The sequence below is a fragment of the Argentina silus genome (assembly GCF_951799395.1).
Source record: "Argentina silus genome assembly, chromosome: 15".
In the NCBI taxonomy this organism is placed as follows: Eukaryota; Metazoa; Chordata; class Actinopteri; order Argentiniformes; family Argentinidae; genus Argentina; species Argentina silus.
In genome coordinates this window covers 6,777,121-6,791,672 of record NC_139669.1, presented here as the reverse complement: position 1 = coordinate 6,791,672, position 14,552 = coordinate 6,777,121, and the positions used below count along the sequence as shown (strand labels likewise).

Here is a 14,552-nt window from a genome sequence, read left to right as displayed (position 1 = left end):
GACTCACATCATACCCGGAACAAACCTGGGCAGCATCCTATTTTACTGAACTTAATTACAAGTCTCAAAGATCTGGTGTACAACGCTCTTTTAGGACATGTAGAGACAGACTCAGTCTGGATGCAGTTGAAAGACTCCTGGACGGGGCAGACACAATTGTTGCTTTTGTCCTCTTTGAGTGGAGAGCTTCGGCTGAGTAAACACAACTGTAACAAGGACACGTTAGACATTTTGAGGTGGATTATCAGGGTATAGTTACAGCATTTGGCGACAGGGCTTGCAGTTATTGAGTTCATGTAATTCCTTTGGCAATGCAGACATACAGTATCATTACATTATAACTGTACTGTTGTAGGCTATGGATTAGTTTGGTGAGCTGGACTGTCATGTAAATGCATTTAGATCTTTGATGAGTTTCAACCTTAAACACAAATAAAAGTGTTAAATACACAATGAAACCCCTGCATGTCTTTGTTAGTGATTAAATGTCACTTTGGCCGTATCAGGTTACTTTAGAAGTGCTTTATAATACGTTTATAATATTATACAATAACTGTTTGAACTGCTTGCTTGCACAGACAAGTGTTATACAATCTTGAGAGAAACAGTTAATGTATTCTTTTACTTTCAGATAGTGTTTCTGCACAATAATAGCCTATCTTCGCTTTCCATATTATTATTTCTTCCTTTCAGCTCTCCTGTTGTAAACAGTATTCTAAGATAAGTAAACCATATACTCTCGGCCTGCCTCTTATTCAAACTTTGGAGGGGAGGGGGGGGGGGGTAGAAAAGTTTTCTATTACATGTCATTCGAGCAGTGTATGACTACAGCACTGGGTGGGCCGAACCAAACGACCACTCCCTGTTACACCCCTACCTCCTCCCTCTGCAACCAGGAGCCCTATCCTTCCAATCCCCAACCATTCTGCATAGCCCGAAGTAACAGCCACGCAGACCAGAACAAAGTGAAAAGCACTCGGAGGGGAGACGGGGAGAAACGCCCTGGCATGCGATAGTAACTCGGTTGATAGAGAAACACTAGGGAGAGAGAGACAGAGAGAATATTGACAGCACATTCAGATTGGGAAGAAGTGCTTTTCTTGACTGGGACAGGGGAGAGGAGAAAGACTGCCAAGGATGCTCAAGCGGCTGTGAAACTTCTTGCGGTACAGACTGCGCCTAGGTAAGATAGGCAATATGTTGTCATCTACATTTTAATTGAATTGATCATTTACTGTGTATAATTAACCAGTGACTGTATATGTCTTAAATAGCGTCTCAAAGTTGTAATGATGAGGTTTAAATGACGTGGCAATCTTTTTGTTCATGGTTTGTTCATGGTTTGATTAAAGTTGAAAATGAGAAAAATCATTATTACAGTGTTCGCGCACAAGGGAGGGCGGTGATGGTGTTACTTTTGAAACCGCGTTTATCGTTCAAAGTTCTGTAATTTCTAACACAAGAAGTGGGTGTGTATCCACACCCACTTGAATGAGCAATTGAGTTGCACAAATCAACTTATTCTGACTTTTAATGCGCACAAAATAATTCGCCTGGGGAATATGGCACGACGTCAATCAATAAATTCAATACTCAACTCTTGCGACTCCGGGGGGCAAAGTTTCCTATTCATCTTATTTATCCAAATTGTAAGCTAAAAACGCCTGCAGACTTGCCACCTATCAACAGTTGACTTTCCTTAGGCTTTGCAACGTGGATATTGATCTACCTAACCTCGCCTTCAAAGTATGCGCAGTACAATTTACAGAGAGAAAAACGCCCCAAAACAAACTGAAAAAAGTCCCTATTAGTTCACTAGTCAATAGACCGTCCATCCACTAATTTCAGTGCTTTAACCTGTGGAGTTATTTGTCCAAAAGTGAGGGCATTCCCCTGTAAATCTGTTATGATAGCCTACAGCTACAAGCTTGGGTGTGGATACCACTCCTTCACCTCCTTTCACCCTCCCTCCCTTCAAGGCTAGGGAGTCACCCAGGGGAAAAAAAACTCTCTCTATGCACAGAGGCTGCAATCATATGCAGTTAGTTTCAGAACAACATTTAACTCATCTTCTGATGTAACCAATGCTATTTAACAGTATGCTATAGTGTGTAAAAGAACAGACTGTGTGATAAACCAAACTGTACTTTGCTTTCCGAGTTTATGTTTATATGTAGTTTTTATGTTTATATGTAGTTTCTTTTTGTATACGGGTGTTTGTACGTGTCTACATGGGTGGAGTTTGGGAACTTTCTCCTCCGTTTTTTACCTCGATTTTCTTAACCTGGGATCCTCGCCAGGGTGTGGAGAGGGAGAGGGAGAGGGAGAGGGAGAGGGGGGATGGGCGGGGGCGGAGGGGTAATGGAATGTAGTGGTTTGGAAAGACTTACTAATTGAAACCAGGTCTGAGGCATAGAGGGGAAAAGCAAGCCTTCGCAGCATCGAGAGAAAGAGCTGTTTTATCTGCTTAAAAGACTCTTGAAGAAGACAATATTACATGTGTTGGACTAGATACTTGCGTGTCTCCATATATGTCTCAACTCCGGAGACAACAATAAAAAATAACAGCCACATCACACCCTTTTGTGTATGTTTGTTCATGTGAAACGTTTTAAATAGAGGTGTAGATGAAGCTAGTAAGATCCCAGACCTGTGCTTTGTATAGTTGGGCGGAAATTCAAATTTCATTGCCCATCCCCCTTCTGCCACACCCTGAGCTCTTTTCTGTGGAGTTGGACGGAAAGCTCCTCCGGAGTTTTAACTAGAGGCTGTCATCCGGACAATGTGGTGTGGGGTGTGCTTTAAAGTTGTCAGAAGCCTTCAAATTTCTCAAATTGTTCTTGTCAAAGTGATTGATTGAGACAGGACTGTTGGAAAAGCGGTCCAAGGCCATATGGTCAATCCATGCCTAATGTGGACCTTTTAGTTTTGGATTGTTTGTCAAGAGTTGTGTTCAGGGTTCTGAGTGTTTCACGTGGTGTCAACTGGCTATTACATGTTCACAACTGTAATTGAAGTCAGTTGTTGACTAGAGCAAAGTCAGCAAGATGACAAGCGTGTAGCCTAGGACCACACACTGTATCTGCTGGCAAGATTTAATCGGCCCAGCGTTTCAGTTAGAGACCTTCGTCAAGCATGTAGCCTACAGGGACAGGGCAAAACTCCTGCTACTGACCCTGTGACAACGAACTCACATAAATCACAACTGGATATGGTTATAAATTATGAAAACCTGCCCATGGCTCTCTCTCCTGCGTGTTGATCGAGGCGTTGTCGTTGCACCAGTGTGAAACGGAAAGAGCCCAGAATCGAGCGCACTTCCTCAGTCATTTCCTCTTGGCCGCATTGAGGGGCGGCTGTAGGAGTTGCAGGAGGAGGGGGAAGGAGGAGGGACTGATTCCTATCAAAGTCAAGTTTGTTTTCGTTTCTCACACATCGCCGTGGTCTAATTGGTCACTGGGTAGCATATATAGATCGAAACTCATACACATCACGCCCCCGGATCTGTTTCCCCCCGACATTAAGCACACCACGGATGTGCCAAACGGCTCCCGACAATTCCTGGCATCTGTCAATCAGAATTGAAATGGTTGAAGCACGAGTGGAGTGAGCACACACTCTCAAATCCTCTTTCTTTACTCATGCCCTATTTGCACATAACATAAATTAAGCAATCATAGTGAACATCATTCTTGCAAAAGAGTTTCAAGGCATACACCCAGATTCAGAGAGCCACACCCTTCCGAGACTGGTGTTGTTCGGAATGTTTCAGCCTGTCTAGAATGTGCCCTGTAGAGGTTATCATCATCACGACCGGTTGAGAAACACACAGGCTACAGATTCACTGGTCTCAGCCAACATCCCCATGGATGCATGAGTCACCCTCATGCATCCATCTTGTTCTCATTTTCCACTCTCCACCAAGAGAGTATTATTCATCCGTCCTGGCTGGTAATCGCGCTTACCAAACTGTGTACACTGTATACTTGGGGATGAGCTCTTTTGTTCATTTTTGTCATGATATGTACTTACATTGATTGTGAATCATGTTGCCATCTGAGGGAATAGTTGCAAACCACAGACGTGTATCAGCACAGGCAAGAAAATGATATTCCACTCATCCGTTCTTTGTTTCTCTGTATGACCCGAGATGTTTTGCCGATTTTATATTACAAAAGCGATAAACCTTTTGTATATAGGTACCTCTACCCTCCAGCTCCCCCCACACACACATTATATATGACATGTGGTATGTGGTATGCGTAAAAGTTGTTTGGAGAGATGGGTTGAAATGCCAGGGTAGCAGTGCCTGGAATGTAAATTTAGAAAGACATTTAGCTTTGTTTAGGTAGTTGCTGGCTGGCAACCGTTACTGTCACGTTAGACACTCCCACAACTGCTGCTACTATTTACTCCTCCCGAGTAAACAACACACGGGAGTGAGGGGTGTGCGTTGTGTATTGAGTAAATGTTCTGTGCTCACATATGTCTTTACTGCCTAGTCAGCACTTCTCTGTTTCTTCTTAAGGCTAAGATCCATTTGTTCTAGCCACAGCTGTGCTGGGCTGAAATAAAAAAAACGAATCGTATGTCAGAGTTGCAAAAGGTATAAATGCTCTGACACATTTCGGCGTGGCCTTGATCAGGGAGTATAATTGCACAGTAAGACATGACTTCCTTTAACAAACCGTGTTTCAATCAACCCTGATTAAAAAGGGGTGTGGCCAGAACTGTCATTGATATGCATCGCATAGTCAAGATACAATAGTTCACAAGATGGCAGCAAAAACACAGATAACACATTCTATAAAGGGATAAGAGCGGAAAAAATGCACAGTGGATGGACTATCAATGTGTTACCATCTACCTACCTACCTACCTACCGCACGCACGCACGCACGCACTCACTCCCACTCACACACACACACACACACACACACACACACACACTCACTCCCACACACACACACACACACACACACACACACACACACTCACTCCCACACACACACACACACACACACACACACACACACACACACACACTCACTCCCACACACACACACACACACACACACACACACACACACACACACACACACTCACTCCCACACACACACACACACACACACACACACACACACACACACACACACACACACACACACACACTGTGTGTAATAAATCCTTTTTGGAGCAGTTAGTGATCAATGTTGTGGTATCATCCGAGGCTTTCAAAACCATATGCAAAGTATATATGTAAAATCTCTCTCTCTCTCTCTCTCTCTCTCTCTCTCTCTCTCTCTCTCTCTCTCTCTCTCTCTCTCTTCTCTCACTCTCTCTCTCTCTCTCTCTCTCTCTCTTTCTCTCACTCTCTCTCTCTCTCTCTCTCCCTCCCTGGAGTTTAACCAGCCAGTTGTAAAATATTGCCTCTTCAGCTAATCTGTCCACCTCTTTACATAGAGCTACTCCCCTCCTCAAGGCAACTCATCCTTACTCATTACTCATAGGTGTTCAATAATTATGGTCCTGCTGCAAGGCACTTTCCTATCCCCTTGTCAGATTCCAGGTGAAACCAGATATGTTGGTCATTCTGCCCACTTTAAAAAGTGAAGACACTGAATCTGACATAGCAGAAGTGCATTGCAATACAAATGGTTCTAGTTTTGATCTCGTAAAGCAACAAGTTTGGACGTTTTCCTCCTTATTCCATTTTGTGTGTCTGTTCTTGCCGAAGCCACAATAGTTTAATCAGCAGCGGGCCGACTGGCGTCAGTGGTGATGGTCTTTAGCAGGACTGTGGTTGCTTTGGACTTGTGCAGAACCCTTTATTTTGATACACATTCTTCTCATATGCGTCATACATGCATTTTATATCAGTACTGTTGGAAAATTGTCCACTGTGGGATGTTTTGTCCCTTGCCATTTTGTGCCCTTTCGGGCTTTAGTCTCCTGCCTCAGACCACAATGGAGGGAGGAACGTCAAGACGGTTCTGTTTGCTAACAGTCGGATAGTTTGGACTCCACTGTAGTCTTCATTAGGGTTGGGCGGTATCCAAAATGTTTGTATTCACGATATTACAGTAATATCTTTCATTGCTGAATTATGGTGGAGACATGCCACCCACAGATGTGCAAAAATGCCTGAGCTGCAGTGCAGAGAATGTATTGCTGGTTTTATAAATAGCCTGGTGACATTTCTGGAGTTTTAAGCTATTCAACAATATCACGCCATGCTCCAAGTATCATGATATTAAATATTATATCAGATATCTGTCCAACCTTGGTCTTCATATTTGCTTGTGTTAAAATCTGGCCACTCACCACTGTTATAGGCGTAATTGATCTGTAATCATGAGTATATAATATCTAATCACCTATTCACTCTATTGTTTATCTCTTGAGCCAGTCAATCTGATCTCAGACCCTTTGATCAGTATCCAATTTGCTCTCATTGCCCTAATCACTGACAAGACAGTCACACTTACCACATTGGTATTTGCAAACTGGGGGCCTCTTTGTGTGCACGGCACAGGTACAAAGATGCCATTGGGCAGGGATTGGGCAAGGATTGCACAAGGCGACGAAGAAAGGCTATCCTGTTTTGTGGACCCTGTGCCGACATGCTCGGTGAGCAGAGAAGCTGGGTAGAGCAGAGGACATTTCTTTGGAGTTAGTCACCGCGGGAGAGGCTGGGCTCCCTTCCAGCTGGCCTGCCGGCTCTATCAAGGAATGCAAGTGACTAGAGGCCGGGCGGGGCCGTCCCTCCCTTAGCAAGCACTGAGATGGCGTGTCCGTGTCTAGCCGCGGTTCTCCTGTGCTGTTCTACACGCCTCAGTGGGGTGTTGATTGTTATGGTCATAACGGTAGTGCAGGGACAAGCTGTTTCCTTTTTGATTCAGCCTTAGATATGCATTGGCCTATAGGTTTGTGCCTGAGCCTAACTGTCTTATGAAATGTATGGTTCCTTAGACTTCTCAGAATCTGGAATTATTATTATTACTGTGTTTCTAGTCACGATTAGGGTCTTAACTTTATATATATAAGATTCTGATTCTGATATATATAAAGATTCTGATTTATGCTACTTTGATGGAGAAAAACTGGAATTATTGTCCTATCATGCACACAAACCACTAAATGCATGTCAAAGTCTCTTCACTATTAATCATATCCAGAGCCATTTATATAAAGGTTGGCAAACAGACATTCAAACAACCATATTGATCACAGCCATAATCTATCTGTTTGTTTAATTTCATAGGTCACATAGCCCACCTTTTTTTCGAATTCTTAGAGGACTTTATCTATGGTGTTTATCGGCCCCCCTCGTGACAGCCAAATGAATACAACATACTAGGAGTCTGATGTCGTTCGGTGTACACAGCTGCCATGGCCTGTGTGTCTCTCTACGCAAACACTGTGACAACCACATATTGCCTGGCATTTATCACCACTGTGCCCCATCTATTTCAGTAACAGCCCCGACTCAGATATAACTAGCTTCACAATAAAGCAGTAAGATTGGAGAAGGTTTTAGCTCGGTGTTGTGGTGACAGGTTGCAATGAGGGTTTGAAATAACTGTTCGGTATTGAGGCAAAACACTTGGATCCAACCCTCTTGTTGATGTCCAGCTCACCGATATTGCTATAGACAACATGTGTCAGTGAAATGCTTTGTTTGTTGTGCTCGACAATTTCAACAGGTAAGCACCAATTTAGCAATGGATTACCTTCCTGATTTCCACTCCGTTAAATGCAACATTTACGTGTTTTACAGTATGTCTCAAGGTGTGAACAATCTAGTAGTCTGTGATTGCAGTGCCTCTTCAGACTGGTTTAACCTGTACTGTCCTGTTGATGTATCATGAACTGTAGGTTATAGGTCGTTTTAAAAGTTTACATAGTTCCTCTCTCAAATTACATGCTGGATTTAATGTAACTGTTTAGAGGGCAGTCAAACATCATCAGAGATTTTTGTAAATATAGTTATTTGCTATACTTTTCTTTGGTGTAACAAGTAGTTATCGGCTATAAGGGAGGGGACAAATTATAGTTTTTCGAAAACCTGTCGTGAAATAATTTGTCTGAGTGGCATGTTGTCACACTGGCTGATACCTGTATGTGCAGACCCCATCATTTGTTTGTTAGTGTTTCTGCTCAAGAGGAAAGACTCTTTGTTTCACAATTCCCTCTAGGGTCAAAGCAATGATCTTCAAAAACAGACTGGGATTTTTTGACTTAGCGTGATAGACAGCAAAATTAACATATATTAATTGAAACCAATTAAACCATCAACAATTGTATGCAATTTCTTTTAATCAATGTTCTTTAAAAATTTAATTATATTTTTGCATTTTATCATGATGATTATGGCACAAATTAAAGGCTACAAGCAAAATCTGCCATTGCAGGTCCAAACCGTAAAATGTGCATTCAGGAAAGCAGTATTCTCTAGTGTATTCTTGATTTATGATTCTAATCATAAATCAAATATTTCGTCACCTTCAGGCAGCTTCCAGAACATACATCAGCATAGAATGAATATAAATGACACTCCTTAGGAGGAAACACATCCTTACAGCCCTACAGTAAAAGCCCTGGACTCTACCAGAGAGAACATATAAGAATAGTAAATATATTATAATGAATTTTAAACCCACTGAACAAGAACATCAACTGCGTAGGCTCAAGGGGGTAACGCTAGTTGGGTGCTTATGTAATGTGAGAACATTAGGTGTATGTTTTTCTAAGCAGTCTCAAATATAACTATTATAAAACTGTAAACCTCCAGGACATTTGTCTACAAGGTGTTGAGTCAACTGCAAGGAAAAGAAAAAAGTCTGCAGGTGTTGCTAATTGGTTGTGTTGAGTGATCTCTAGGCGTATGTACAATTGAATGGCTGCTGTGGTGAGTCTGTCATGTATTTCACCTCTTTGGAATATAGACATCTGTCACCGCTCCATCAAAGATCAAACTGTCATCTCCCCAATTGGGAGAAATGTACAACTGCACTGATATCATAGCATTGGTAAATGCCGGCCAGTGTGCGCCACCAGTAGAGGTGTTTACTAAGGAAAAGCGTTGTGTTATTTGAGATTCCTCTAATGTGGTTGACCTGATAGGAGGCACTGTTGGAGCGTGGCCCAAACAGTAGCTGGATTTATTTATTATAAGGGTGTGTTTAACATAATTATAACCCTGCATCAGTAGCCTGAGGAAAGGTTAATTATTAACGTGTGTGAGGGCCCTGATTGATAAAGGAATTATGGGTGAGGTAAAGGTTTATTGGGTCGACACAGACGCAACCAAACAAGCAAAGTATTTGAAGCAGATATTCCTCTAGACTTGTCAGCACAACCATAGTTCGTTTCAATAAGATGTGTTTATTAATTTGACATTTCTGCGAATTAAACCAAACGTGTTCAAGTTGCTTGCCCTCCACTGTGACAGACAAAAGGAGAGACGTTTAAATATGAGAGTAATTATGTTGATAGTCCACTGTCGTGCTGAATTTGTCGGATAATGCCTGTTCTTTAAGATACCCAATTAGTCAGTTAATCAGTGGGATTAATTCTCAACTCTGTCTTCTCCACTTGTTCCTCTGTCTACAGAAAACACAGGAAGGAAAACAGAAGCCTGAGACAGAGAGCCTTCGGCCTTGCTTGAGCAATCCAAAGTAAGTGACCTCCAATAAAACTTTAATCCCCAAAGACGATGACGTCATCATAGTGAATGAAAACAAGACCTATTGGCTAGGGGAGGAAAAAGTATCTCCACAAATGTGTCGCTGATCATTTGATCAGCAGCCTATTATGTTTGTTAATCGAATCCCTGTAACACTAAAGCAGAGATAGGGAACATGTTTGGAATGTTTTGCCATGAAAACCTCCTTTGAACCTGGAAGGTCACAACACCATTCAGCTGTGAAAAGCCTGCCTGGGGTAATCTGACACCCTATGCTCACTATATGCCTCTTCTCTGGCCCCTGCTATTGCTTGACCACCTGTTCAGTGCGGCCTTTCCCCCTTAATACGAAATGGCCTGTCAAGCCCGCTCCAGTTCACACTGTTTAACTGTTCATACTAGCAGCTGCAGAAGATTTTGTTTTTGACGGGTAGCTCTGTAGTCTAAGGAACACAAAGCAATTCGCAGACAAAGAAAAGAGGCTTCTTCAGAAATGTTGTGGTCAACGGGCGGTTAAGAGTGTCTTTTGTCGCTTGCATACTGGTGGCTTGTCGCCGTGTCCTCTGCAGGCTGCCTCATACCACACTTACACACATACCAGACCACAATACAAGATGATAGATGACACTCAGTTCCAATTATTGTTGACCCTTCTCTGCACAACTCGACTTTCATGTCTCCTTTGAACACATTTCGATGAGGTCACTGACCTGATTAGAGAGCGTACGTCCTCAGAGTTGTTGTTTTTTTCGCCAGGCAGGGCAAAGAAATAGAAGAAGAAGACGAACAAGGAGAAGGGGTTGTTTGATTGTTGTTTCTGCTTTCTGTTGGAGGGAGTGACTGCCTGTCTTATGATTCCATGAACACACGATGCCTTATTCAGTGTCCTTAGTGTTTACTCCCCTGAACCAAAGCTGATCATATGATTTTTTTGGGTTAGACAACAATCGTGGCAACCTTTCTCTCTACTTTGGCAGTGGGAGGCTGTCCGTCCATCTCTTTCAAGTCATGAGTTGAATACCTATACTGAAATAGTTTCCTTAGTTTCCTGCGTCATATTTCATTACTTTCTAATTGTATGTCTGTGCGTTTCCTATTTCGATTCACTCGTCTGAAAAGATTGAAAGTGAAAGCAAGTTGGAGGAAAAACACTGAAGTTAACAGACAGAATATTCTATGAAATGCATGATAAATTCCTAGCCCCTGGACTATTCAGCATAAAAAACCTCCCCCATTTCGTTTCATTCAGAGTTGTGAACCTCTTCCCTGGTTTTGGGGCAGGGGCCCATGACCATGTATTTTCATTTCACCCTGTTTTCTTTCCCTCTCTGGTTTACTCGTAGGCTTGCATTCCACAGGAACTGGCCCTGGAACTGCATGCCCCCCCCCCCCCCTCTCTCTCTCTCTCTCTGTCTCTCTCTCTCTCTCTGTCTCTCTCTCTCTCTCTGCCTCTCTCTCTCCATGTTCTCCCCTCTCTCACCAATCGCTCCTAGCCTCTGCCACTCCTAGAACTTGCTGCCAGGAATACGTCAAAGCTGTGAGAACAACGACTGCCTAAATAGTTCTCTACATCATAAAACTTCGGAGAGGGGGAGGGAGTTGGAAAATATGCATTTGTGTATATGGAGGAGGACTTCTGCAATGAAGGAGAGATAGAGAGTGAGAATTGGCTGTGGCATTCGGTTGGTTTTCATGTCAGGAGATGGGGAGAAGAGTAACAACTGGTTTTTCCTCCAAGCTGGGAGTTGTTGAGAACACACAACTGTTGGTTTGCCCTCCCTCCGAGAGACTCTGCTATTGTAAATACCTGTAGGAGCCAACAATAATAATGAAGCTTGTTGGAGAGTTAGAGAGTCGTTTTCATGGCTCCCTCATATACTGAATGCTTCTATGCAGCTGTGACAAGCTGTGAAATGCATGGGAAAACGTACCCAATCCAAGCGGCCAATGACGAGCAAAAGCTTAAAATAAAAATGTAACATGTTAAAAATGTGACATTTTAAAGTCTTTTAATAATTTTCCTTGATTAATGCAGTCCAGGCAGCCCAGGTGTGACACATCACATGTGGTTGGCGATCACATGGTTTGTTGAGTGGGAAAGGCACCCTCTTTTGATTTACTTATAATGCATTGGGGACATGGTCTTGAGGGACTGGTTTAGATTGTGTTACTAGCAGCGTCAGTTGACCTGAGCGGAATTTGATCTTCATGAGATAATTAGATAAGGCCCTCTTTGACACTGAAGATTTGGTTGGCATAGGTCCTCCCCAAAGCAACATAGTTTGGCTGTGTTTGTTGTACATGGGGACTTCTAGGACAAGGCATGGGGCCTTTATTTATGCGTACAGTATGTGAACCGATTAAATGAACGAACAGAATCCAGAATCTCACATATAACAATATTCACAATCAAAATGGTGTAAAAGTTATAACAAAAAGAGAGGGAGAGAGAGAGAGAGAGAGAGAGAGAGAGAGAGAGAGAGAGAGAGAGAGAGAGAGAGAGAGAGAGAGAGAGAAAGGGGTAGGGGGGGAGACATTCAGGGCCAGTGAGACAGCGTAATCTTTGGCATAAACATTGGTCATATCTTTTGTGTTGTCTCTCTGTGTCTACATAATAATCCCCTTGTGGCCATGGTCCTTGTTTTTTTGGAAGTGAGTTGAACGGCTATTTTAAAAACAGCTTCAAATTAACTCACACCATTGCATGCATTCTGCAATATTTCCAACACGGGAGGCCGCGTTCTATTTATTGACTTGTTTTAATTGAACGAGGGTTCATAATGTGTCCTTGGACATTGTCCAGTCATAGTGCGACTGATACACAGGGCTATTTACATGGCATTCCAATCTATCTGTTTATAGTCTGCATACTGTAGTGTACTGTAGTCCATAGGCTTGTAACTCCATTCACTCAGTTGAATTATTTTCAGCATGGAATTCTTGCTTTTATGTGTAAGATTAAGCGTTTAAAAAAAGAAAATTAGATTAATGATTGTGCAAGAGCCTGGCCTGGTCTATGCCATCTGCAGAGAGACACATATAGATGTGTATTTGATATGATTACATATGGCCTACAGTGACAGTTAAATTCAATTGTAAGAGCAAGTCACATCAGCCAAGTGACATCTCTCTTGAGGGTTTATGACGTGATTGTCTGTAGGTGCCTTAGGCTCAGTGTAATGATAGTACGACTGCAAATGATAATTATAAATCATTATTTATGGTGACTTGGTTCTTGGCGTGCCGTGACTCCTTTCCATGCTCAAGCCATGGTGAAATCCACCCAATCTTGGTAGCATGGTGATATTATACGCGCAGTCGCAGGTTGGCACCGCACTGACGCATTGACATTGTGGAAGTTGTCAGGAGATCAAATGCACAGGAATGACATGCTAGAGATGCTGCAGCTCTCAGGGCAGCACAGGTCAGGAAATGAGTAAACAACATTCCTATGCCTGACATGGAGTCTTTGTACACACAGCCTTTTATAGCGTTTCGTTTCAAATCCTCTGGGTCTTGGAGAAACATCAGATGCTATCTTTCCACACCTCCCCTTGTTTACCTAGTGATACAGGCGTATGTTGAGTTGGGTGTGGTGAGGGCGGTGCGTGTCGCCGATCCACACTCTTATTCCCAACAGCTGTTTCTTTATCTCTTCCCTGGGTTCCTTTTTCTCTCAGCAGCACATTATCGGAACGGTTCAGTGTGGCGTGGAACCATAATACCCTTCAGCGGTTGAACTATTAGCCCATAGGGGTCACCTTCCCCCTCTCTCTGCTGTGGGTAAAGTGTTGGATTTGCCAGCTTGCTTTAATGCTATGTTGAATTATGTTATGAATAGAAATATAGCACCCAATGGAAATAGATACTTTTAGTCGCAACACACTATCATGCAAATATAAAGTAAGTGTGCACTGCATGTGGAAGATATGCCAGAGACATTGAAATTGTTATTCCATAGATTGTGAAATACAGTATATATACTGTATGTAGCCATTGATGTATTAGTGTGCAGCATTTTCTGAGTCAAATGTAGATACAAGCTGTAAAAAGCAGATATTAGTGATAGATTATGTTATCTACAACATGGGAAATGATGACGATACTATGCTAGAGGATGACAACACACTGTAACTAGACGTTCTAGAGCTGTCCAACCGTCAAATGTTCTATAGCTGTCCAACCGTCAAATGTTCTATAGCTGTCTAACCGCCAAATGTTCTTGAGCTGTCAGTCACAATTAGAATGTAGAGTGCTACACCTTTTAATGTTTAGATACGATCAGGCAAGGATGAAGCCTACGGCCTTTGTCAATGACACAGTCTGTAACATTTCCTAGATTGCGCCTCCCAAGACAGATATTTTAATTAGTGTATCTGATCGTACTGTATGGCTGATCTACACAGCACAGGAGCCTGACTGTGTCTGGGTTGGGTTCTCCCTTCGGGCAAATACCCGCTGTATTTCTCTGCCTCTGAAATGTTGTTGACTCTCAACCTGACCGCATTTCCCAATTTCCAAACCTTGGGTAGTGCTGCAAGAATAATTATGGAATGGAGATAAAGATGAATGTGAAAAGATAAGGCTAACAGAAAATGAAAGAAGAGACCACGATTGAAGACCCGTCTCTTCAGGCTACATCTTAACAGTTCCTCCTAAAGACCTCTTCACCCCCACTACCCCACTGTACAAGTTTCTCTCCTGTTAATAAAATATAATAATAATAATAATAATAATAATAATAATAATAATAATTTTCCTTCTTCTAGCACTGTGACTGCCTATGGCCCCTGGTCTGAGCATTGATGACTTTATCTTACGATGACTGATGGATAGATGATTCACTTACTTGTGTATTTGTTGT

General features: G+C 42.4%; 1 protein-coding gene across 11 annotated transcripts in view; it reads left to right on the top strand.

Moving 5' to 3' along the window:
• The first annotated feature begins 938 nt into the window (after positions 1–938).
• ahnak (AHNAK nucleoprotein) overlaps positions 939–14,552 on the top strand; it is a 34,347-nt gene continuing 20,733 nt past the window's right edge. For all 11 annotated transcript variants that reach the window (XM_083685976.1, XM_083685974.1, XM_083685975.1 and 8 more), the window contains exons 1-2: positions 939–1,183; positions 9,616–9,680. The gene's annotated coding sequence lies outside the window, so the exon portion shown is untranslated. The remainder of the gene's footprint in view (positions 1,184–9,615; positions 9,681–14,552) is intronic.